The 27408-nt window shown below is 47.0% G+C and overlaps 1 protein-coding gene across 2 annotated transcripts in view; it reads left to right on the forward strand.

Annotated features, from left to right (window-relative positions):
* The window catches only part of LOC147663712 (uncharacterized), a 147102-nt gene that overhangs the window by 115306 nt on the left and 4388 nt on the right, over nt 1-27408 (forward strand). Inside the window, exons 3-4 of one of the 2 annotated variants that reach the window (XM_086950244.1) lie at nt 10469-10545; nt 10638-10706. The exons of the other annotated variant lie outside the window; for it this stretch is intronic. The gene's annotated coding sequence lies outside the window, so the exon portion shown is untranslated. The remainder of the gene's footprint in view (nt 1-10468; nt 10546-10637; nt 10707-27408) is intronic. 2 annotated transcript variants of the gene reach the window in all.

Here is a 27408-nt window from a genome sequence, read left to right on the forward strand (position 1 = left end):
GGAAGGATAGGATCTTCCATCCCCAAGCTGTTAACGTTGTCCAGAACCAACCGGACCAAGTCCAGGTGCCTGGATTCTGATGTATCTGATTTGCAATCTTATGAAGACGGGTGATAGCTTGATATACAGAGGGTGCATTTTGTGGAATGAAAACACAGCAGCTTGACCCGATGACCTTACAGGCTCCACCTCTATCTGCCAAGATGACGTCAATTACAAGACGATTCTGAAGGACAACAACCCGCATAGCGGACTGCTCTTCTGTTAAGTTACCTAAGGCGGAGGTAGTTTCATTTACTACGGCTTCAAGTGTTCTAGTTAATCTGCGTATTAATTTACTATTCTGGACAGGGCCTAAAAAGAAAAAGAATCCTTTATTAAAGTCAGTGTACTGTTCCCATGCCGTTTCTGTGTAGTCGACAAGGGGGGCATCTCTTCTGGGTCTATTCTTTACTAGATTGCTATTTCTATGGTAATCAGAAGGAGCTAGAAAAACAGGTGGCAGAAGGAATGCAATGTAACAGGTACCATCCCAATCTGGAGGTAGACGAATGTATGCGGTATGACCACAAACAAAGTAAGAATGACTGATAGGTTTGAAAGATGATTTTCCATCATCACTGAATTCGACCACAGTAGTGCATTTACTATGACCTAAGTGTACTGAACCTTTCTTCTTGATACATAATTCACCAGTGACTGGTAGTACTGACATAATAGGTAGAACTGGTGTGGCTTCCGATTCGACAGTAAGAATCATAAGGCTAATTGTGTAATTACCTAATCCATATACTTCATTTTCTAGATCAGTTCCTATTCTAATGGGGAGTCCCTCCTTATCCGGGTAACAGACGTCTAGTAGGACCAAGTTCAGGTTTCCCCAAACCCAACCCCCATCGAAAACAGCAATGTCGGGATCTAAAGAATTAATTATCTTAAACCATGCTCCACAGGAGCCATTGTGAGTGAACGGATACGGAAAGAGAGGCAGAGCTCCCTTGTAATTCTGGTAGGGAGGGAGTCGGCCACATATCCAGCAATTTGTAGCATTGTTAGTTTGATGAGAATGATGTAACATACTAATGAATGTATTGTTGCGCAGCGCAAGTCTGTAAGAAAGCTCATGAGGAGGTAACTCACTAAAAGTGTGTTCGGCAGAGACATTGTAAGCAGATTGTTCACGCTTGAAAATAGGATAGTATACAGGTAACAAGATGCTAGCAATAATGATTAATATACTGAGAATAAACATGATTATTAGCGTCACTATGCAGTGACTACGAAGTGATTTGCAGTATGTTCTTTTCTTTTCCTCTCTCTCTCTAACTCGATCTAGGGGATACATGTCAGAAACTATTTAACCGATTCACCTAGGGGAGGACTTAAACAATTAAACTGTCTGACTTGCTAGATCGTAACTTCATACGGTATTGTTCTTGAGGAGTCTTTTCTCTTTTAACTTCGGTAAAGTCTTTGGGATCACAGTCTCTGGTGGGGGTGGGTGTGTCTTGTTCCGGTTTCAGTCCTGGGAATGTTTTGATATGGCTTAGGTGGACCCACCCCTTTCTGCCTTCCAATTTGACTGCGGTCTTTGTCGTAAGAAGAACGGTCTTCGGAGACTTCCAGCGGGGCTCCAACGGACTTTTCCTGTCGAAATTTCGGACTAAAACAACATCTCCGGGGCGGACGTCATGCTCCTTCACTTCGGTGTTGTCAGGGAAGGCTGCGGCAACCTGTGAACGACATGATTGGAGTGCAGACATCAAGGAGGCAAGGTAATCTGTCAACATATTAGAATCAACATCGGTTATCTTTTTAGGAACGGGCGTCCCCCACATATTCGGTGGTCTGCCAAAGACCACTTCGTACGGAGATAGCCCTGATCTCGAATGGGCAACCATTCTCATATAGAATAGTGCCACTGGCAGGGCGACTATCCAGTCAACCCCTTTGTCCTGACATATTTTTGCGAGGCGGATCTTTAATGTCTGATTATGCCTTTCTACAAGGCCTGCTGCTTCTGGATGTCGGACACAATGGAACTTCCACTGGTATCCCAATAACAAGGAAACTTCTTTCATTAGGGCAGACGAGAATGGCTGACCGTTATCTGAGTACACGACACGGGGCAAGCCGTACCGTGGGAAAAATTCACGAACCAACTGTTTGGCAGTGGTCGGAGCAGTGTAATCTGGGACTGGGTATGCTTCGGTCCAGCGGGACAGAGCACAGACAACTACGAGAACATATTTAAATCCTCGACAACGGTCCATCTGGATATAATCCATCTGGAGGACTTCAAAAGGGTGATCGGGAGGATGAAATCCACCTTGCTCTACAGGGACGCTTTTACCTGGATTGAACTGACAACAGATCATGCAAGTACGCACTTTCTGTTTTGCGGCTGCTCGTAAGTGTTTATTGTTCCAGAGATTTTGCAAACTGTCTAGCATTGCTTTCTCTCCTAGGTGGGCAGGACTATGTGCTGTATTTATCATGACTTGAACCATAGAGTCAGGGAGAAACCATGTAGATTTTCCCTTCGTCATCCAACCTTGATCTGTCTGGACCCCTCCTAGTTCGATCCATTTCTTTATTTCGTCTGCAGTAGCATGTGTCTGAATGTCAATAACATCTAGTGTGGGGTCCCTGACTGTCATACAATTTGTCGGATCTGCTATCTTTGTCGTGTCAGTTGTCTGAGTGTGAGTCAGTGCTGTATGTTTTGCTGTCTGATCTGCCAGGTCGTTACCCTGGGAAACAGAATCTGTGACCTTAATATGTGCTTTACACTTCATAACTGATATGGCTGAAGGCAGATGTATTGCTTCTAGCAGTGCTTGAATGAGAGGACCATGCTGTATCTTTGTACCATGAGAGGTCAGGAAACCTCGTTCTTGCCAGAGCATGCCGAAGTCGTGTACGACTCCGAACGCATAACGGGAATCAGTGTATATGTTAACATTTCTGTTCTTGGCTAGTATACAGGCTAGGGTCAGAGCGATGAGCTCTGCTGCTTGGGCAGACAATGTATCAATACGATGTGTTTCTTTAACTTCAGTTTCAGTGGTCACGGCATACGCAGCCACTAACTCTCCTGTACTTGTTCTCATGCATGAACCATCCACATAAAGTGTCAGGTCTGGATTTGTCAATGGAACGTCTGTTAAATCTCGTCTGGGCTTTGTTACTGCATTAATGATTTCTATACAATCATGTGGAGCTGGATCTGTCATAACTGTAGGTAACAATGTTGCTGGGTTCAAGATACTGCAGCGTCTGATTTCTATGTGTGGCTGGAATAATGTCAATTCGTAACCTGTCAGTCGTGCTATAGTCAAGTGTTGAGTCTGGGTTCTGTTTAACAGAACCTCTACAGAATGTGGAACTTGTACTGTTAACTGATGACCTAAAACAATTGAATCGCTTTGTCTGATTGCTAACGCTGTTGCTGCTACTGACTTTAAGCATGCAGGTAGTGCCTGTGCTACTGAATCCAAAGTACTTGAAAAATAAGCGCAAGGCTTATGTGAACCTGCTTGATCTTGAGTGAGGACAGACAATGCTGTACCGTCACGTTCTGTAACAAAAAGTGTAAACGGTTTGCTGTAACATGGTGTCGCTAAAACTGGTGCTTGGCATAAAGCTTTCTTTAATTCCTCAAAGGCTTGTGTGTGTTCCTGAGTCCAAGGGAGGACAGTCGAAGTCGCTGCCTCCTGTGTCGTTAACTGGATGAGTGGTTTAGCTAGAAATGCATATTGAGGAATCCATTGTCTGCAGTACGAGGTGAGGCCTATGAAGGCCCGCACTTCCTTTTGTGTCTGGGGTCGGGGCATGTTTACAATTAACTGAATGCGATCGGGAGTGAGCTGTCTCCCCACTTTGGACAGCAAGTGACCCAAGTACACAACTTGCTGAACACAGAATTGTAGCTTCGAAGGAGACACCTTGTGTCCCTTGTCGGCCAGAAAATGCAAAACTATCAGAGATGCTTGTTCATATTCGGGCTCACTTCGTGCGGTGATCAGTAGATCATCGACGTACTGTAGTAAAGCGGTATTAACTGGCATTTGAATACAATCTAGTTGTCTTTTCAGTGCTTGACTATAGATGCTGGGGCTTTCTGTAAATCCTTGAGGTGCGCGGGAAAATTTGAAACTTCGTCCATTTAAACTGAATCCGAAGAGATATTGGCTCTCCGGGTCAATGGGTACACTGAAGAAGGCGTTCTTGAGATCGATTACAGTAAAGAACGTTGCTTCTGAATCAATAGCAGTTAACAGGGAGGAGATATCGGGGACCACAGGATACTGTGGTACAATGCATTTGTTCAGTTCTCGAAGATCAATCACCAGCCGATATACTGGCGGTGCATTGCGGTCTGTACGTTTAAGAATTGGAATGATGGGTGAATTACAGATATTGGAGTCGGTCTCTACGACCACTCCTTGGGCAATGAGCTCTTCAATTATTTTCAGTAAAGCCACTACAGCATCGGGTGGTAACTTGTATTGTCTGATTCTGGGTAAAACAACTCCTGACTTGAGTGTGACACGGTATGGTGTGATATGCATACAACCTACATCAGCTGGGCCTTTTGCCCATAAGTGATCTGGTACATTTTTCAATCTTACATCAAAGTCACGTAGAACATAATGACCCTTGAAATCCCGTAGAAAGAGTCTGACTCCCTCCGGGGAACAGCAAATTATAGCTCCTAGAGCCTTCAGTGTTTTAATTCCTAACAGATTTTCAGGACATGATTTCGTAAGTAACAAATCTGTAACTCGAGATAATGGACCCACAGCTAGTGGTACTGGTTCTGATACTTCATTTACAATAGGCTGTCCTGAAAAACCAAGGGAAACATTCTGTGAGCCTGAGAGGGGTGCCCCTGGAACTTCATTATGACTTATAGTAGTGCGACTTGCCCCTGTGTCAATTAAAAACTTTCTGTCTTTTCCTAATACGTGACTATGTACATAAGGACCTTCTTGATCTACAGGAATTTCAATAAGAGGCAAATCACTTTCCCTCCCTAGGCTGTTTCATGTATAACGCTGATAATCTGGATATGCCGACTGGGCATACTGGTACATCTGTTGTGAGACTTCTCTAGTTGCGGCAGCGGGCTGTGTTTGAGCATGCTGTGGCTGCGGTACTGCTACTGTCTGTACGGTATGGGACTGATCATGCATAGGCTGTATATTCTGCATTGACTGTTCGTTCTGTGAGGTCTGTTGGTGACCCTGTTCATGTCTAGGCGGACGCGGTCTTTCTTTAGTTTTACCTGTCTCGATGTTATGTTTCAGGACTGGGCATTCATGTACGTAGTGACCTGGCTGCTTGCAATAATTACATGTCCCTTTAACGGGAGCGGCAGAATGATTGTTCTGGGCCCCACCTTTTCTATGACCCTCGGCTGGAATTGTCTGAGCTACTAACATTTTCATTTTCGTGTCTTTCATACGTTTCTGTTCCTGATCTTGTTCTTCCCTTATTCTGTTCTGATGATATTGTAACATTTGTAACATCTGTGATGGCGTATTTGCCTGCCAAGTACTTTCAACCTTGTATACTCTATTTTTAACTAGTGGTAGGGCGTTCTCTACTAATTTTGTTACGAAAAGGTGTGGATATGACTCGCTACTAGTTTTTAGACCACTATTTATGATGAAACATTTCTCGAATCTTGAATAAAAGTCACTAGTATCTTCATCTTGTTTCTGTTTGCAGGACGAGATTGCGTCCCAATCTTCCTTTCTAGTTGTCAATAATCTTGGCAGAACCTGTACTATTAAACCTGGTAATGCTTTAGTCAGATCCCCAAGGCCTAACCCTGGGACTCGTTTCTTTTCTTCGTCTTCTATCTCTGCCCATGCTATCTTTGACTCTCCCACTTCCCAATCCTTCTCCTTTAATTTCTCGTAAATGCCCGTGGGCAACAGTACTTTTAACATTTTCATAATATCATCATACGTGTAATCTCCCATCAGTAACATGTCTTTAAGCTCTCTGTGAAAACCTGCAGGGTCTTTATCATGGCACGGAACTAATTTCTTCATTTCTAATAGTTCTAACTTAGTCAGTGGTGTGTGAACATACACACGTTTCAGGGTACGATCCTCACCCATAACTGGATGTACTTCTCGTAAGGGATTCTGACTCTCAATGCCACCACCGCATTGCATGTGGTACATTTTTCTTTCTGGAGGCGGGGCGGGAACATATTCAGAGCTCAGGAAGGTGTTATACTTACGCCGTTGTTCTAGAATTATTTGTATTAATTTGGTGCTAAAACCTCTCCATCTATCCATGAGTAGTGCTTCTAATGTTTCGTGTAAGGGACCTGGATCAGAATGATGATTTCTGAACTTGATAAGGAGGTGCTGAATCATGTATACACCTGCTATTTTCTGCTCTTCCGGGGAAAGGTTCAAGAATGTCTGCACTAACGTGTCATCATTATATATGTCTGCGTTTTCGGCCCATAATACGGCTGACCGTGCTAGTTCCTGTTCGTCCATAGAATTGAGTATATGGTACCCTACTCGATCTCGAAGTCTTTTATCAGTTTCCTGGAACTGATGTTCAGAAGAATTCGGATTTGTTAAAGCGGAGAAAAGAACTCTCTTGCTCTCCGGACGGACACCTTTCCTAAGGTAGTTTCCCCTACCTACATATGCTATAATGTCTGTAGATTTTCCTGATGTTTCATCTTCATCTTCCTCCTCGGAGGAAGTTTTATCAGTTTCTTCCTGATGTGCAGTTAATACTGCCTTTCTAATTTTCTGGGACATAGTGGCTATGCAAGTCCCCTTGTCATGTTTCGCGTCTGCTATATTTTGGCCCCACTTGTTTAATGCGTCTAACTCACTTTGATCTGTCCCGGGCCTGTCTCGTTCTCTTATCACACAATTGATGAAGAATCGTAATATCTGTTTTTGAATGTCAACTTTCTGTTTATACATGGCAGCTTTGACACTTTCGGGGTCTTTCCCTGTCTGTATGAATTTGTATAGTCTATCGAGAGCTTCCTGCATTCCTACACAGCATAGCAAGTTATCGGTGGCAGATCTTAATCGCAATGATGCTAATACCATCAAATCATCTTTTCCGGGTACTGGATCATATCTGCAAAATGACATCCTATCTTTGAATGCCTCAAGCCGCGATGAATAGGGAGACTGGAAAGGATTCTGTGTGTCCTTTAAGTGCAATCTGTGTGTCGGTGGAGGGGTCTGTAGACCCGCTGTCGCACCTCCTGAGGCGGATGCTTGGGCATTATCTCTCCGCGGAGTCTGTATCTGGACTTGAATTTGTCTTTTAGTAAGATCAGGTAGGACTGGTTTCGGTAGGTCTGTCTTGAGTGAGGGAAGTGGCGGAGGTATCGGAACAGGGGAGGTCTGTCGCGGTACCGGCGGAACTGTATCTGGGGGCGCAGTGCCACCCCCATCCCTGTCAGTAGGCAGGGCACGAACAGGCAGATTGGTGTAAGCTGGTGCTACATCCTCTAGATATGAATTCAAGAATATGTCTTTAGTAGTTTTATGCATTACTTTAGTTGGAACTAATGGTGTCGGTAAGTTTTTCGGTATTTCTGATTCAGTTTCAGATGTGCCATCTGCTGCGAGATACATACCGTTTACAAGATTATTTCGGGCACGGTCTATTTGTTCTGTTTTTACTCGGATTCCTTCAGTAACTAATTCGTTTTCTTGTTCTTTATCTGATTCTTTAAGTCTGTCTTCTCTACGGAGTGCTTTGTCAGCACGCTTACGTGATTCCTTACGCCAAAACTCTATGGCGTCCTTCTGAGATTGTCTAGCTTTCTTTTTCCATAATGCTTCTTCTACCCTCATGATGCACTCGGCATCCCACGTTCCGGTAACAGGCCATCTGTGTCTCTCGTCTAGGTGCTTGGTGTAATCGGCCCATAAATCTAGATATAATATGGCATCTATGCCGTGCTTTTGATACATAAAATTGCCTGGAGTGTCCCTAGGGGGGATAGGAATTTCTTCCTCTAGTAACCCTTTCCTAGTTCCGATCTGTTTTAACTTGCTGAGGAACGGCATCCTGCTTACTTATCACTGAAGGCTAGATCTTTATTCTTTGATACTCTTTGACAGGTATATTATATGAAAAACACAATAATACACGTTTAAACAGTCACATTCATACCACGACATTAATCACATGAAAACATTGAAGACATAGCTAACTACCCCCTACACTGAATGTACCGCTCAACGGTACGGATACACTGCTGTAACAGTGCAGAAATTCGGAATTCTCGATATACTGCTAAACAGTACAGATACACTGCCTAAAAACAGTGCAGACCGGACTTGCGTACCCAAACCCGTCTAGATACGACCCAGCAATGGTACTCACCGGGAAGCACGGAAACAGAAGGCCTCGGAAAACTCGACTGGACTCGACTCGGAACTTCGGAAAACTTTGGAAAACTTCGGAAAACTTCGGAAAACTGGTGGGCCTCTTCACACCTCGGACCTTGCTTCTTTCGGCTGGGCTCTGGTCGGGATCCTCCGCACTCCTCACCGCCTCGTCTGGGCACTGATCGCAGTCTTCGTCACCTCCGTGGGTCAGAGGGGGATGCAGGAAATCCTGCCAGTACACGTGTAGTCCGTCTAACTGATGGCAGGGGACACGGATTGCAACGCACCTTCCGGCGCGTGAGGTGGGGGAGGGGTCCCTATTCGGGCGCCAAAATGATGTAAATAATTCATTTACTCTCTTAATTTCTATGCAGGTAAGTACTTAATCAATGATAACTCAATCAGAAGGAAAGAAAACAGAGTCCGTGGTGTTAGGGTTTCTAAGGGTTTTATTCCTCATAAAGGAATCAGGATATCATGTTCTGACCACCACAGGGGTGTCAGAAGGGATAGATGAGCGCGCTCTCGTTTATTGACAATACATAGCTTATATACTTGATTTACATCATAAAGTTCAATGTAAGAGGCGTAACAGCGGAGAGAAGACAAGATAACAGTATACACGTGGTACCAATACATCATCAAGAGGCGTAAACTAGGCGTGAACTAGAGGTGTGTGCTAGAAACGTCACTGATAGGTGACGCAAGTGGGTGGCACCAAGGGGTGGTGCTAACAGAATGTTGCAATGTCAGCAGAAATCGGAAGCTTGGATGCGCGCGCAGCTGCATGACGTGTGATTGACGGGGTGCAGGGGACTTGACATTTACACTGACGGAAAGAGACAGAAGTCTGGCATGTCAGATCAACTTGTACTTCTATCATATCTGATATCTGATGTTTTAAGAACTATACTATCTGGGCGGAAAGGTCTCTAGGGCAGAGGCTATTCTATGCTAACTGTGGATGCGTGTATGAGCGCCTGAGTGTCTACATGTAGAGCGTGGGGGCACGGGGCCTTCCTTGGAAGCATGGCAACGGAGGCTATGAATTACTTGCATTAAGACAGGTCGGCCCTTTTTGGCTCTGCAGCTGGAGAGAATGTTTACAGGATCTAGTAGGCAGGAATGTATTCTCGGGGAGCGGAACAGATAACTCGAAGGTTATAGTCAGTCTTGGCAGAAAGCAGGCTTGAGCTGAGCGCGAGGGGCCGCGCTGAATGTAGGACAGAGTTCACGAGTACAGAGGTAGCCTGGGCAGAGTCAGGAGCCACAAAAGAGGTTCAGATGGCAGGAATTCAGGGCCTACCCTGGCTAGAGCAGAAAAAAGTGAAAAGTGTACTACAAAAAGACGGTGGCATAGCATACTTAGGAACGGACTACATAATCCATTCATGGTGCTTCTGAAAGAGGACAAGTTGACGGTGGACGCAAATGTATTTGCGTCTTCATAGCTGGCACAGGAGGGAAGTTACATGCACTTTAAGCTGGTACATGGAGTCGGTGGGGTACGCGCTAGGGAACACAACATGGCCAAAATTTAATTTTCCTCAAACGGAAACCTTTCTATTTTGTACACAGATATTGCAATTATAACCACGGAGACTTCTCATATTGTTGAACATAAGAACCAGCCCAGAGTTCACCACCGTATACCATTCCAAATCGGTAAATATAAACCAGCGCTATGCACTAAGTTATTGGTTAGCAACGGTTAGAACTATGATAGCCGAACCTCAGGCGTGTTACTCTTGAAACGTCACCCGCTAGTTTTAACAAAGTTGATGTACCACGACTTCTTCTTTTATGAGGAACTCAAATTTTGCATAGATAATCTCAATAGGAAATACACAACCACAGTATCATTTTCTAAAACCCGTGTACGTACTTTTTTCAGTTTTTTATCACGCTGACAGCCTGGGCCCACGCAGAAGATAATCTTGTATCCTTACCAATTCGGATAGACCCTCGGGGGTAAACCTAGTGATTGTATCGATTAGAACTAATCGCTTTAAACTTGCAAACATCACAAAACAATTTTCTCCAAAAAATATTTTTTGTATCCACAGAGTTATCAGTTTAAGCAGAGCATATCTTCACTTCTCCATATACTATCCACGAAAAACAAACGAGATTCTCTAGCAAGGTATTCAGACTTTGCACTACATTATCTACAAGGGCTAGTTGAAATGAAGATACACTTACAACTTTACCACTTTCTTTCTTTTCCACCCAAAGGTCAATTTGCAACGGTCATTATATGACAGAACTAGTACCACACCACTTTACACAGCAGCATATTTAATGGTGAGTTTTGAAGCCTAAAGCATCCGTTAGATCTATCAAATGACATAACCTATCAAATGACATAATGTTTCAACTGTTATGTTTGTATTGAATATGAGGCTAAACAATTACACTCAAAGATGTGTTTGCGAAATTTTTTTTTATTACATAGGGAAGAAACAATAGTCACATCATGAAATAACTGTTGATACTCTCGTGTGTTGATTAATAAGGATAAACACTCATGATTATGTTTAATTAATTTTTACAGTTCCCCTGACGAAGGGATTCATCCCGAAATGCATTGGGACGGAATTTTTTTTTCTTTTTGCTGCATAATGTGTGATGTTGTTAATAACAGAGAATGAATAATCTGTAAAAAGAAAAAAACATCATGTAAAATTCTTTATTGAAAAAAGCCAAAATAAGAACTCTTGAAAGTAAGAAAAAGAAAAAGAAAAAGAAAAGTATTCATTGAAAACTCAGTAATCTGGACAATTATTTCTATTTTGGATTATAAACAGGCGGACGGATCTCCGCCAAAGGTAGTGCGGATAGGGGCTAGTGACAGCAGTCACTAGCACACTAGGAGTTCAGGACGTTATCAGAGCACTTTACAAATTATCAGGGTGCAAGAAAGAGGCAAGGCCGACAATAATAAACAATACAAACAATCGAAGTTAGGGAAGTAGCAGTATCCAAGCGGGGGAAGAACGCCTATTAGTCCAAAATAGCGCTACATAAACGATTAGGATGAGAGAAACCAGTGATGGCGGGCAAATGTGCCGGGCATAAAATAAATACAGAACATTAATACATGAAATACATTTTTGGAAAAAAACAACGGCTTGTGCAGGTAGGTCCTTCTCGCACCTGTCCTCTTCTTTTCCAACGTCACAACCAGTGCCCCAGCTAACCTACTTAACCAATCGAGGCACTGCTCTCTGCATGAGAGAAGCTCCAGGATTGGAGGGAGCTGTGTATCTTGGGGCTCCCGAGGACAGTAAATGCGTGTGCAGGCTCTAAACCCATCTGTCTAAGATGGCTGATTTGAGACGTTTATAATGCATATTTCAGGCTGTCCTTCAGAAGACGGCCGGCCAAAGGGACATGCGCACTATAAACAAGTGCACAGGAAGCCCACCACTGCTGCCACTCACCAGGCCCGCCCCTTCCTGAGTCAGGCAGGGTTGATGTAAAATTAAATAGTAATGAATTAACTTAATTATCATTGTATTTGTCGCCTCTGGGGCTTTTCTGGGGGCATTTAATTGGGGTGACGCTCCTTCCCTCCAATGGAGGAGCCACCCGCAGAGACACAGATAAGACAGGCCATAATAAAACATAATAACCATCGCAATAACAGTATCAAGAGAGCTAAAGCAAGAATGTTGTCTTTAGTAGCACTTTCACATATTTTTAAAAAGATGCTGTTGAAGAGTAAAATCGGATTTCAGATGGTAGGAAATTCCAGATTCTCGGGGAAATGCCTGAGAAGGTTCGATTGTACATTTTCTTCTTGAATTTCTGCAGTTTCAACAGTGAAGACTGTGAGAAGTTGGCCTGGTATATGATGTTCACTAATCTAGTGAGCACCTTGCACCAGTCCAAACAACCCTTATTGTGATGGTTGTAAAGTCAACCTTATAGACCAGCTATCCTAGTGGTAGCATGGACAAAAGCAGTCTTAGGCTAAACTCAAGAGGGCATGTGAAGCCAGCTGTTTTACCATATGCAGTCCCTTTAATACCAAGTAAAAGGACACCACACAGGTTATATATATATAAAATATATGTATTTCTTACTAAATTAATCCTCTGAACTCTTTATGAGGGCAGAGGCCCAAGCACATAACAAGATTCTCAATAAACATACAATAAGTTGCACAATATACAGTTATGCCCTAGGGGCACCTAAAACCATATACTAAAATAGTGGTATAAGAACTACGTCACGAACAATGGATAGGCCTAGGGCCTAGGGAATCGCTGGGGCTATGCTGTACTACCAAGAGTTAGGAAGCAGGAGGCGTGTGCAGTGTCTGTACTCGCACGCGGGTTACCATAGAGTTAGAATGGGAACAAAAGAATTAGAAAGTAGTTCTTTTAGGAGACTTCCGACTGGACTAGGAACTAACTACGTGAAACTAGGACACTAGGATAGTCAATCTTCACAGGGGCACCGAAGTACTCGCATTACCTCACCCACAGGAAGCGGGTGCATAGGTCCCAAAGTGTGTCGGGTTTCGTCGTTGCTTCCTATGGAGCCTTGGAGAAAGATGCTGCAGGCGACCAGGAGAGAAGTGTCCGGTTGGATCCAAGAGCGGATCGAGGATGAAGAGTACCTGAAAGCAGAGGGGACAGAGTCCGGGTCACTAGCCAGTTACCAGGAGGGCACCAGGACGGAACCAGGCGATGTCGGGAAGCAATCAGGCGATGTCGTGAAGCTTGTCTCTGCTGCCACGTGGACCAGGAGGTGTCGACGATGACCAGGAGCTGGGCACGGACTGTCCCACGAAGGCTCTCGCTGTCGGCAGTGTCGGCTTCCAGATTGGAGTCAACAAGCCTTGCAAAGGCAACCCACTCAGGATTCAAAGAGGGCTTCTTGATCAGACCAGCAAGGTCTGATGGACTTCTCCTTTTCAGGGAAGCAGGGGCCAGTCTGGAGCAACCAGACCAGTGTTGTAGATTCATAGTTTCATCGTCACAGAGTCCACTAGCCAGCAGGCAAGTGACCGGACAGACGCATCGAGCAGGAAAATGCAGAAGGGCCCCACGCAGAACTCATGGAGTGTGGAGGGCTGATCTTCGGCGCAGTTGGTGCTCGGGCTGGGGCTTCTCAATCTCCAATGCACAACTTCGAGGGTGCCTCAGAAGTTGCACAGAAAGCAATTCGCTGGCTTTCCAAGATGGCCAGTCCCACGTCTCGCGTCGCCTCCACAGGTCTCAGCTTTGCTGTGGCTGTGGATCGGGCTGAAGGAAGTCTGGAAGTCCAAGTCTTGTCAAGCTCCGTATTCGGGCTCCGGCGGGAGCGACGACAAAGCAAACTGTTGAGTGATTGATGGTGCCTGCTTGCACAGGGTGGTCACTTCTTGACCACAAGGGAGATTCTTCAATCGTCTTCTTCAAGGAAATCGTCGAAGGTCCAGAGTTTCGTTTCAGTTTGCAAAATCAGGATAATCTAAAGTCTTGGGACTCAGCTCCTACCTATATACCAAATCTAGGGGCTGGATTACCTGCTATGTCCCTCCTATGGGTGGGACCAGGGAAGGGGGTGGTTACTCCCCTTTCCCTTTGTCAAGTTTCGCACCAGAGCTGGGGCTGGAGTGCCCCAGCCCCGGTTTGAACTGGCCTATGCATGAAGCACCTTGTGTACAAGGACTCACAAGAGTGACCCAAATTCCAATTAGTAATGTACCTAAAGTACATGGTGTTAAATTTAGAGAGAGAACAGCAGGGCTGTGGGTCTGATTAGCAGGCCCACAGCCACACTAAAGTCGAAAACCAGTGAAGCAAAAAGCAAAAAGTGGGGTGACCATAGAAAAACAGACCCTCCTCTCATACATAACCCCCCCCCCCCACCCCAAACGCAGGGACATTAAACTAACTTTGACCAGCTAAGTCTTCATGTTCTAAGTGGAAATATCTGGAGAGACCATCTGCATTACCATGGTCAGTCCCAGGCCTATGTTCCACTGTAAAGTCCATCCCCTGTAGGGAAATGGACCACCTGAGGAGCTTGGGGTTTTCACCCTTCATCTGATCTAGCCACAAGAGGGGCTTATGGTCAGTCTGAATTTTGAAGTGAGTGCCAAACAAGTATGGCCTCAACTTCTTCAGGGCCCAGACCACAGCAAAGGCCTCCCTCTCAATGGCTGACCAACATTTCTCTCTAGGCGTCAGCCTTCTGCTAATAAAAGCAATGGGCTGGTCTTGACCATCTACATTAAGTTGTGAAAGCACAGCTCCCACTCCCAACTCAGAAGCATCTGTTTGGACAATAAACTCTTTGGAGTAGTCAGGACTCTTCAAGATAGGTGCAGAGCACATGGCCTTTTTCAGGTCATCGAATGCCTTTTGACAGCTTACTGTCCACTGAACCTTTTTTGGCATCTTCTTGGAAGTTCAGTCATTGAGTTGTGTCACAATGGACCCATAATTCTTGACAAATTTTCTGTAGTACCCGGACAGGCCCAAGAAAGCTCTGACCTGTGTCTGGGTGGTTGAAGGAGACCAGTCCTTGATGGTCTGGATCTTACTCTCCAGTGGTTGAACCTGACCTCCACCTACAAGGTGGCCAAGGTACACAACCTTACTCTGCCCTATCTGGCACTTAGTGGCCTTGATAGTTAGGCCTGCCTTTTGCAGGGCCTCCAAAACTTTCTTCAGGTGGATCAGGTGATCCTCCAAGGTGGAGCTGAAGACAGCAATATCATCAAGATAAGCTGCACAAAAGTCATCCAACCCAGTGGGGACTTGGTTCACCAACCTTTGGAAAGTGGCAGGTGCATTCTTCAAGCCAAAGGGCATCACCACAAATTGGTAATGACCTCCAGGGGTTTAGAAAGCTGTTTTGGCCTTGGCATCCTCAGCTAACCTGATCTGCCAATAGCCAGCTGTCAAATCAAATGTGCTCAGAAACTTGGCAGAAGCCAACCTATCAATGAGCTCATCTGTTCTTGGAATTGGGTGAGCATCTGTCCTAGTGACAGCATTGAGACCTCTATAGTCCACACAGAACCTCATCTCTCTCTTTCCATCTTGTGTGTGAGTTTTTGGTACAAGGACTACTGGGCTGGCCCAGAGGCTCTATGATGGCTCAATTACTCCCAGCTCCAACATTTTCTGCACCTCAGTCTTTATACAATCCCAAACATGGTCAGGTTGCCTGTAGATCTTACTCTTCACAGGCAGACTGTCACCAGTATCCACCTCATGGGTGCACCAGCAAGTCTGGGGGGCGTGGCCAACTGGGCAACATGGCAGATGCAACTCACTGAGGCTCCGCCAGCGTGGCCCAGACTTCTCCTGAAAAGATCCTTCGAGAGGCAAAAGGGATCGCCCACGCTGGGCGGAAAAGCTGTGTGCCTACCTGGTGATCGCGGCGGTGTGCGGCACGTTCATACAGGTGGCTGAGACAGCGAGCGCCCGGCTGTTGGACAGAGTTGGCCCAGGGGCCCTGCTGAGGCGCGAACCTCGGCCAGGGATCGGGGCTGGCGGCGTGGCCCGGCACGGACCTTAAGAGGGCAGAGGAGGTGACGCGCCGACCCGACTTGGAGAGACCACAAGATCTGCCGGGGTGCGGTGCACTGCTGCGGGGACCGCGGCAGTGTGATATTGGCCACCGGGCGCTGGAGGCGCTGTGTTGTGGTGCGGACGAGCGGCCCTGGTCTGGACCTCGACGGGCCCGGAGAAGGAGGCGCCAAGCCATCTCGGCGATGCGGACAGCCAGGCCGACCCGCCGGTAAGCAGCGAGGCGGAGTGAGTACTGGTGCAGCCTCGGCTGGTAAACTGGGGGGACGCTGAGGGAAGGTGGGGAGCCGCATGCATCTCGAGCTGGGCAACAGGATAGGAACTGCGTGAGCCGAGCCTGGGCAGAGCTGAGAGCACTCGAGTTGACGGACCTGGAACCAGAGAGGCAAACAGCGCTCAGAGGGGTGCAGCGAGGTGCTGTGAGGCCGAGGGACATTGACACATTGCCCCCTTGAGAACACAAGGGCCTGGGGGCTGAGTGCAGGCCTAGAGAAGGCGGTGGAGGAAGACCATAGAGGCGACCCGGCGACAACTGGTGAGAGCGCGGTCTAGAGTTGATAGGTGCTCACAGCGCAGACAGGGCGAACGCTTGCCACTACCCGTGGAGCCGCGGAGGCCTAGGGCGCGGAAACTAGGCCCTTTGAGAGCTATAGAGGGAGCCACGGGGGGAACCAGGCACACCACGAGGACAGCGGAGACTAAAGAAAGGGGGTGAAGAAGGCGAAGCGAGCGGCAAATTACATTGCCCTGCTGCCCGTGGAAGGGAGTTCCCTCCCGTGTCTCCTGGTTGCGTAAGCAGAACACCACGCCTGACGATATTACCGGTCGCTGTGGCTGACCCGGTGGCGAAGACCCGGACGGAGAGGACCCCTAGATACCACTAACGTGGTGCGGCGCTCATGTGAACCTCGCTGCCTGCACCTGCAAGGGCCCTGGGGAGGAGACACACATAGCGGGACCGGAACTGTACCACCACCTAATGCCCTGACGACGCCCCCGCCCAGGGGTTGGGCTTCTGTATAACAATCCTGTGGACCGTGTCCGGCTGGGACCGTACGTCTCGGAGACGGTGGCGATTGGTAGGGGCACCAGGCAGGGTTGCCCTTTGTTGCCGCTCCTATTTGCACTGGCCATGGAGCCCCTGGCTGCGGCTATGAGGCAACAATTGGCGGACGGTATCCCTCTAGGTGACGGTGTTCATCAGGTGTCGCTGTACGCCGATGATTTGTTAGTGTTCGTCCGGGACGTGCACCACATACCGGAGTTCCTGGCCCCACTGCTAAGTCGTTTCGCGGATGTCTCGGGGCTCCGAGTTAACGCAGGCAAGTCATGTCTCTATGCGTTCAGAGATGGGGCGGCAGACCCGGAGTACAAATGGCAGGCGGACACCTTTAAATATCTGAGGATCCAGATATACCGCCGGCAGGAGGACCTATTGGATGGGAACCTGGGAAGATCAGTGACGGCGCTCAGGGCCCAGATGAGCTTCTGGTCCACACTCCCGCTTTCACCCACAGGCAGAGTGGCCCTCGCCAAAATGGTGATGCTCTCCCGCCTCCTTTACTATTTCGCAAACCTACCGCTTTTCCTGCCCGTGCCCTTCTTCTCTGACCTCAACAAGATGCTACGGGACTTTATATGGGGTGCGTCTAGACACCGACTAGCGTTCGGGAAACTGTATTTGCCCACTGACAGGGGCGGGCTATCTACTCCCTGCTTCGAGCACTATTACTTGGCGGCACAACTCCAGTGGATCGCCTGCTAGCTAGCGGACAGAGGGCGGGAGGATACTGCCACGCCTGAAAAATCGTACCCGCTGGAGCGGATCACTGCACCCACTGGTGACACCGACACGTCCTGCCCCATTGCCATTGCTGTTGGTGGTAGCACTTAAATGCTTCCGTAGGGCACTGTACCTGACGAGAAAGGTGCACCCTTACGCACCTGCGGTGCCCCTGGAAGGCTCGCCCGGGGTATGGGGGACACTCACGAACTCCATGCTAGAACGCTGGCAAGAGGTGGATGTCCGAACGATGGGCGACCTGTACAAGGAGGGATTCTTGGCACCCTACGAAACACTGGTAACGGAAGCTGGGCTCTCACCAGGGGGCTTCCTTCTGCACAGGTCCCTCACTGCACACATGGCAGCCGCATGAGGTGACGTGGCAGAGGAGCCAATGCAGCACCTGACAGTGCAGTACCTACACGTAATGGGTAGAGGCAGGCATCTAATCAAATGGTTTGCCGCAACCCTGCGAATCCATACGGAACACGATTTAACCCCGTTGTGGGCAAAATGGGAGAGGGACATGGGAAGAGAGCTGGCAGACAAGGAGTGGGAATGGGTCCTGAAAAGTCCAGTGCGCATCCCTAGAAACGCGAGATTCTGTCAGATCCAAGTGTACATAGTGCACAGGGCCTATCTAACCCCAGACCTCATAAATAAATACTTACACAGAGCGGACGCGTCCTGCCCCAGGTGCGAGGAAGTGAATGCAGACTTTCTCCACATTCTGTGGCGCTGCCCGGGCCTCAGAACCTACTGGAGCGATATTCACGCACAACTTGCGCGGAGTACTGGTCGCATTTTCCCCTGCAATTGGCTCGAATACCTCTTGCACCACTTCAAGAGACCACCTAAGGACAAGGCGTCGTCTAGATTCCTTGACCTGGGGATGGTGACAGCAGTGCGGCTCCTTACCAGGAGGTGGAAGTCGAGGGACCCGCCTAGTGTAGAGGCATGGGTTCTGTCGCTCTCATCCTGGGCGCGCGCAGAGTGGACAGCCATCCGGAGGGAGAAAACTATGGGGCTCCGGAAGGAACCTTTGGCAGAAAGGTGGAAGCATATACTAGACACACTACAAGAGCCAGGGGACACTGCGGAAGAAGGAGCGGTGGAACTTTAGGCTGACGACACAGAGGGGAGGGACGGGGGCGCAGCGACCACCACACGTGGCGCGTGCTCCGATACACCGCACGGCACAGTGGTGGGGAGGCCTCTCACGGGATACCGTATGTCACCTGAGCAGGGGGTTGAGGGGGGGGGGGCCTGGCCTGGGGGGGTTGGGAAACGGGGCATGTAGTGATGTATATTGGTGACAATGTCGCAGTTCCTTGTTTTTTGTCTGTTTGCACATGGCACTCATTGGCGGTTGGAACGACTACACATAACTTATCCCCTCCCTTTCAGGGGGGCGGACTGGGTTATCTCCTGTTTCTCCCTGGTAAGGTACGTTTGAGCGCGCGGATTCTGTTCACGAACTATCAGTATGTAAAGACATAGCGCTTCTATTGAACAGTACCGATAATGTGTAACCACTCGCAAAAACACACAGCGATATTTTGATTGTAAATATGTGCCAAATGCGTTTTTTCTTGTTTTGTATTCATAAATAAAAATAAACAGATAAAAAAAATGAGTGCACCAGTTAGTCTGACTAGGTGTTAAGGAAAACATATGTCTAAAAGACTGAAGAACTTGTCTACAGTCCTGTTGCTGCTGGTCAGTGAGGCTGCCAGCTAAGGCCACACCATCTACTGAACCATCCTCAGGGTTCTGAGTCAACAGGTCTGGGAGAGGGGCACTCTCTTCCTCCTGTCCCTCATCTGTAGCCATGAGCAATCCCAGAACCACCTAGCATTCAGAAAGCAACTTAAAACGTGGATATTTGACAAATAATCCTCCTCCCCTTCCTAAGCGCCTTGAGACCCTCTGGGTATGTAGTGCGCTATATAAATTCTTTGACTTGACTTGACTTGACATGTCTGCCCTGTCAACATATGCTTTGAGTCTGTTGACATGGAGCACCCTGTGGGGGCTCCTAGGGGTTCCAAGGTCCACCAAGTAGGTGACCTCTCCCTTTTTCTCAAAAATGGTGTGGGGTCCAGACCATTTGTCTTGGAGGGCTGCTGGGGCCACTGGCTCCAACACCAACACCTTCTGTCCTGGCTCATACTCAGTCAGCACAGCCTTTTGGTCATGCCAAGCTTTTTGAAGTTCTTGGCTGGCCTCAAGGTTTTTGGACGCCTTCTTCATGTACTCAGCCATCCGGGAGCGGAGACCAAGTACATAGTCCACAATGTCTAGCTTAGGCTTTTTGAGAGGTAACTCCAATCCTTCCTTCACCAAACACAGGGGTCCCCTTACAGGATGCCCAAACAAAAGCTCTAAAGGGCTGTAGCCAAACCCCTTTTGTGGGACCCCTCTGTAAGCAAACAGAAGGCAGGGCAGAAGGATGTCCCATCTTTGCCTAAGCGTTTCAGGTAAACCCTTAATCATACCCTTTAGGGTCTTGTTAAATCTTTTAACAAGCCCATTACACTGTGGATGGTAGGGTGTAGTACATTTGTAATTAACACCACACTCCTTCCACATTGCAGTCAGATACCCAGGCATGAAGTTTGCACCTCTGTCCGGGAGAACCTCCTTTGGAAAGCCCACTCTTGAGAAAACTCCTAGGAGGGTTCTGGCCACAACAGGTGCTGTTGTGGTCCTTAGGGGAAAAGCTTCTGGATACCTGGTGGCATGATCCACTACCACCAGCATGAACCTGTGTCCAGATGCTGTTTTGGGATCCATTGGTCCAACAACGTCTATCCCAACTCTTTCAAAGGGTACCCCCACCACAGGTAGTAGTATGAGGGGAGCCTTTGTTGTGCCACCTTACTTGCCACTGGCAGGTTACACAGGAGCGACAAAACTCCCTGGCATCTTCTGACATATGGGGCCAGTGAAAGTGAGGGTCAAGCCTGTCTCAAGTCTTGTTCTGGCCAAGATGTCCTGCAAGGGGAATATCATGTGCTAAGGTAAGAAGGAAGCCCCTGAATGCCAAAGGTATGACCAACCTCCTAGAAGCACCAGGCGTGGGGTCTCTAGCCTCTGATTAAAGGAGCCCTTAATCCCAATACACTTGATGGGTACCCGAAGCATTCCATGCAGCCTCAGCAGCAGCTTGTTGTCTGAGGGGTTCAAGAGAAGGGCAGTCTAACTGCGCCTGCCTCAAGTCTGCCTTGAAGGTCCCCCAGTCCCAAGAAACTCAACCTGTTCAGGCTCAAGCTCTTCTGGGACAGTTCCTCCAGGGGTCTCATAATCAGCTTCCTGAGAAGGCTAACCCTCACTTGAGGTCAGGGGGGAAGGCACAGCCTTAACCCTACTGCTCTTCCTATTGGGTTGTACTTGGTCCATAGTTTCAGGATCCAAGACCTGTTCAGTTTGGCACTTTCTGGCCTGTGACCTGGTCACAGCAAGGACATGAGCTGATATGCCTAACATCTCTGCATGAGTCCTGTTCTCCACTTCTGACCATACTGAGTTTTCAAGATCATTGCCCAAAATACATTCAACCGGGAGTTCTGCACTTAACACAACTCTTTTGAGGCCAGTTACCCCTCCCCAGGAGAAATTAACAACTGTCACACTATGTGTAGTGGTGACATTGCTAGCATTGGTCACCAGGTAATTATCGCCCAGTACAATCTGTCCAGGGTCCACAAAGTTAGGTGTCACCATAGTGACACTGGCACATGTATCCCTGTAGGCCTGAGCCACTTTGTCATTGATTAAAGGTGTTTGCCTGTACTTGACCAGAGTACTGGGACTCACAGTTGAGGACATAGCCATGTCCACATTACAGACAAGAACAGCCTGAGTTGGAATCCTGACTAGGCCAGAATCCACCTCAGCACCCATGGTTAACCCCACTATAGCCTTGGGTTGGGAACTACCACTGCTGACTGTACTAGGGGGTGCAGTTGCCTTAGGGGCTGCAGTGGTAGGGGCTATACCTTTCTTGGTGCACTCACTAAACCAGTGAGAGGCAGATTTACAATAATTACACCAAAGTTTCTTTGGGCCATCTTTCTTCTTTTTCTTGGCATTTTGGGACCCCCCCTCATTAGACGTATTTTGGGGGCCTGAAGAAGACTTCTGGTCTTTTTGTTTCTGTTCCCCACCCTTTTGGTCTGCCTTTTTCTGATCACCACCTTGGTTCTGGAGTTTCTGCTTAACCCTGGTCCTGACCCATTTGTCTGCCTTCTTTCCCAATTCTTGGGGAGAGGTCAGATCTGAGTCAATAAGGTGTTGGTGCAACAACTGGTTCTGACAATTGTTAAGGATTTGCTCTCTCATGATCGAATTATACAATCCTGTATAGTCCTTAACTTTACTTCCCAGCAACCAGCCTTCCAGAGCCTTAGTGGCACAATCAACAAAATCAGTCCAGTCCTGAGTCTGTGTCTTCTGGGTATCCCTGAATATCAACCTGTACTGTTCAGTGGTTAAGCCAAATCCATCAATCAGAGCACTCTTCAGGACAGTGTAATTGTTAGCATCTTCATCACTAACTTTGAGGAGCTTTACTCTACCTTTTTATTCAAAGGAGAGCCACAAGATAGCTGCCCACTGACTTTGGGGTACCTGCTGTACTTTGCAGGCCCTCTCCAAAGCAGTAATCCATTTGTGGATGTCATCCCCAACTTTGTAGGGGGGCACTATCATACTCAGGTGTATATTTGCATTATAGGACCTGTCACTATCTCTAGGGATATTGCTGCCACCAGTGGAATCTTATCCACTTAACTTTTGCTCCCTTGCTAAAGCAAGTTTAGCTTAGGCTAGGGCTGTTTCCTCCTTCTCTATTCTGATCTGGACTGCTCTCATCCTTGCCTTGTGTTCTCTCCACTGAGGGGAAGCCATTCCCCTGCGAGAACCTCCTGAGGCATTGGAGAGGAGAGATTCCCTGGAAGGAGATCTCTCCCTTCTATTGCCTGGATTAAGTCTACTGTTGGGCCTGGAAAGGTGTAGCCCTTCTCCATTCTCCATCCCCATGTAAGCATAGGTTAGCCTGGCTAAGCCTTCTGACTGGTACCTGGCTGTCTACTCCTACTTCAGAACCTTCTTTTTCCTCCTCTTCTACTTCTTCTTCAGAAGCAGGGAGGTCATCTTCTGTAGAGGGTATGCATTCTGCATTACCCGAAGGACCAGAGTTGGAGGCCTTTCTAACCTCGTTCTCCTCTAGGAGGTCTATCAAATGCTGAAGGGTAGGGTTTGAACCCTGTTTCAATTTCCTTGTGGTACACAAGTGTGTCTCAGCTCTCTGAAGCTGAGTATGTCAAACTGGGAGGGCAGGGACTTCTCCCACAGGTAGAGACACACTAGGCTCACCTGAGGTTGACATTTTCTAGTGAGGTGTGGTGTGTGCACCTACTTACACTATGTGTTTCCTACTTAACCTCTCTAGGAGTTGTAGTCAGGGTGTGCTAGGCCCTTTGGTCTACAACAACTAGGTTCAGTAGAACTTATGTATTCTAAGTCTTGTTATATGTACCTATGGTACCTAATGTGATCTTTCAAATGATATATGAAAGATTACAACTGGTAAAACAACAGCAAGCTCAAATCCCAACCACTGCCCACCAATGTGAGAAGTTGGCCTGATATGTGATGTCCACTATTCTAGTGAGCACCTTGCACCAGTCCAAACAACCCTTATGGTGATGGTCGTAAAGTCAACCGTATAGACCAGCTATCCTAGTGGTAGCATGGACAAAAGCAGTCTTAGCCTAAACTCAAGAGGGCATGTGAAGCCAGCTGTTTTACCATATGCAATCCCTTTAATACCAAGACTAGAACCAGAAAGCAGGTTGGGTTTCCTATTAGACTGCAATTTAACAAGTTCAAACAGTTTTTAGGTCGATTCCTGGCATTGTTTAGATGTTTCCTAAAAAAGTTTGCTTTTCAGCTATGTATGCATTTGTTGTAAATGATTCTTAGAGATCTCAGGTACTTGAGGTGTTCGAGCAAATAGGACAATCACCATGACCATTCAGCCGATCTTAGATTGCATCTTTCCGTGTTTAGACTACCATTGTACCAAGGCTCGGAGTCTTTGGTGGATACTCTTTTTAGTTGGAGGGGTGCCATAGAGTCTAGAATGTTTGTTATTGAATTAGTGTAATGATCAGTAAGGTCCTGGACATCCGACATGTCCTCGGGAGGGGTTAGTATGTAATTGCTGATAGATGTCAGTTCATTCAGGTTTATGTTTCGAGGGTTCCTTTTCCAGTGTCTAATTTTTTTATTTGAACCTTTTTTTAGGACAGTTATGAGCTAAGTGATGCAGTGATGGTCTGTCCAATCACATGGAATGATAGATTCAAGTTGAATGGAATTAGCTTTAGAGATAATTAAATCCAAGGTTGATCCATGGTTGTGGGTAGGACTTTTGCATATTTGGATCAAGTTTAGGTCAGCTAGGAAGGTTTTTAGGCTAATCACTGATTGGTCATTTGGGTCATTCCGTTAGAGGTTGAAGTTACCAAGGAAGATTTGGACGCAGTATACACCACAGTTGGTTGCGATGATTTCCATAATTTGTTCAATGCATGGGAGGTTATCTCCTGGAGGGTGGTAAAATGCATGTTGTTTGTATCAAGGCCTATCTGTCCTCAGGATATCGATGCCTAGATATTTACACGAGATGAGAGTAATGTTTTGTGCTTGCTTCATAGAGAGATTATTGCTGTGAGTACAGGGGTTACCTCCACCAGGTCTGCTTCGTCTATCTAATTTGATGATGTCGGAGCTGGGCGGTGCTAGAATGTCGAACGATGGTGTGAAGGAGTAATTTAGCCAAGTTTCAGTCAGGACTATGAGGTCAAGATCATGAGTAAGGAAAAGGTCAACAATATCCACTGCGTGCTTTGATGCCGATCTGCAATTGAGTAGCATACGTTTCAGGTGGGGTATGGCGACAGCGGAGGCAGCCTGAGTGATGGGAATTTACTTGAAGTCGGAATTGTTACCTGCTCTGGGATTGGGCCTAGGATCTCTATGTGGATTTGACTGAAGGAGGAGGGAGTAAATATTGTTGTCCGATTGAGTATCTTTCATCCTGATGGGTCGGGTGGAGGCGTGGGGGTGGGGAATTGTCTTCCAGGTCAAATGAGGAGACGTTGCGATTGCTGAGATCCCATTGGATGTGCGGGGTGACATCCGTCTAACGTGATTGTAATTGGATTGCTAAAGGGAGTGTCTATTCTTACCCATCGGCCTGGTGGGACACCAACAATTAGCTAGCTCGGAGGTGAGAGATATTGGGCTTTAAACCTCAGTCTTAAATTGATGAAGCTCTTGAGAGATCTCAGTGAGTTTGGCGTCATTAGTAATGTGGGAACAGGAGGTCGTGATGTTGGCCAGGAGGCCAGGTGAGACCGCTCCGGTTTATGGTGTTAGGGAGAAGCTGAGTTGGGAGAACCAGGGTAGGGTGGAATAGAGTTGGAGTCTTGATTGAGGAGTGGGGGTCGGGGACACAAAAACAGATTGATGAGTCGATAGGCGCCATGTTATTGGTCATGTTATGGCGTTCCGAGATAGCAAGTGTCAGGGTTTTTCGAGAAAGAGTGTCACAAATGCATCAGAGCTGACAGCGGGGGCTCAGCACTTTCACCCATTCTTTTTAATCTACTCATGGACCCCTGGCAAATGCATTGAACTCAGCGAACATTCTATATCACCTATATGCGGATGACACTGAACTGTATAAGAAAATCTCCTCACCAGAAGACTTTTTCTCCCTCAACGCTATTCCGCAGAATACTCAAAGTTGGCTCACTGGCAACCACCTCATGCTTAACCCCAAAAAAACTGAATTCCTCCTCATCTCCCCACCCAATCACACACCCAAGATAGACTTATGGTTGAAACATATAACTTCCTTTGACTGTGCTCCGCACATCATTGACTCCGCAAAATCCCTGGGAGTCACCATGGACAAACACCTGAACATGCAGGCGCAAATCACTAATGCCACCAAGGGAGCTAATCACCAGATGAGTATACTAAGGAAACTTAAACCCTTCCTCCCACAGACCGACTTAAAAATGGCAGTACAAGCCCTAATGCTACCAAGATTAGACTATGGACGCACCACTCTATGCGGTCTCCCCAAATACTGGCCGGCCCCGCTGAGGGCATCGCTTAACTCTGCGGCCAAACTGGTATCAGGAACTAAAAGAAATAACCACATCTCTCCGACCTTGATAGTTCGGAACTGTCTGCCCTACGAGGCAATAATACACCTAAAGATCGCTTGCATGACCCATAAAGCCCTGCATAGCAAAACCCCCAGTTACTTAGCTCTAAAGCGAGAGCGATCGGGGGGATGCAGACAACTGCAAAGTGCGAGTTCACTACTACTGAAACCACAATCCTTCCATAAAAAGTGAACTGGTTGCAGAGCATTCTCAGGGATTGCACCGAAGGTTTGGAACTCCCTACCTCCAGTGGTACATGGAATCTCTTCCTTTACCTCCTTCAAAAAAGAAGTAAAAATGCTTCTAATGAACAAATTCACATCCTAAGACTTTAATTCAATTGTGACCACTAGTCACCTGTGCGATCCATATATTATAATAATTCCTACATCTTCTTTATTGAAGTTGAATACCGAATGTATGTTTACTACTTCAACCACCTAATGTTTAATAACTGTATTGTGAAGCGTTCTGATTCCCTCGCGGATCATTCTTTGTTGACTACTAGTCACCTATGCTATCCATATACTACCATCTACTATTGTAAATCGCTCTGATACCCTCGGGTCATGTTCGTGCTATATACCACTTTATTAAAAAATAAATAAATAAAGTAAATGTTCAGAGGTCAGGGGCAGAGATGAGGTGAAGGTGTTAGTATCAAGTCAGTGTATTTCAGTGGTCGCTGCTCTAGAGGTGTGATGAGGGCTCAGGCTATTATGACGAAAGCTGTTGGTTGAAACAAGTTGCAAGGGTAATGGTAAATGAATGCTGTTGGGTAATCTAACGAAGATGAATAGGGAGGAGGGGAAAGGGGTGGATCAATACAAGTAGTGGGGAGAGGGGTAGATACAGAACGAGGTACCCGTGGGATGACTAAAGGGCTAAGATGAGCTTGAGTCAAGGGGGAAACTTATTCATCACAGAGAGTTTGATAAGAGGAAAATTTCATCAAGTAATTCTAGGCTGCGTTCAGATGCTTGGATGAGGATAATACCATTATTATAAAGGGAGATGATTGCCTCTGCTTGGCAAACAATAGAGGGAGTTACAGAGAGTCTGAGATCGTGGGGGGCTTTAGTGGATGCAGTGATCCGGAGCAGATAGCAAAGGGCTTTCCTTCATTGTGCTGGTCTTTTAGTGCCAAAAGATAAGGTCACTTATGATAGCTCCTTTATTTGTGTAGACATAGGGGGTGGAAATAAGGGGTTCTGAGTGAAATTTGAGAAGCCTGTGTTTCTAGTTCTTGAACACACTTTTAGATAGTTTAGGGGATATATGATAGTGTAGGAATTTCAGCCATCTGGAACAAGTTTGGAGTCTACTGATCTTCGAGAAAGGTAATCCAGTGGAAAGGGGGGAGGGACCGGAGTACTACATGCTCACGTGGGGGGAAGCTGAGGGGAGTTGAGGAGAAGGGGGTATGTCAGATGAAGGAA

Source organism: Lissotriton vulgaris, unplaced genomic scaffold, assembly GCF_964263255.1.
Source record: "Lissotriton vulgaris unplaced genomic scaffold, aLisVul1.2 SCAFFOLD_3943, whole genome shotgun sequence".
Classification (NCBI taxonomy): domain Eukaryota; kingdom Metazoa; phylum Chordata; class Amphibia; order Caudata; family Salamandridae; genus Lissotriton; species Lissotriton vulgaris.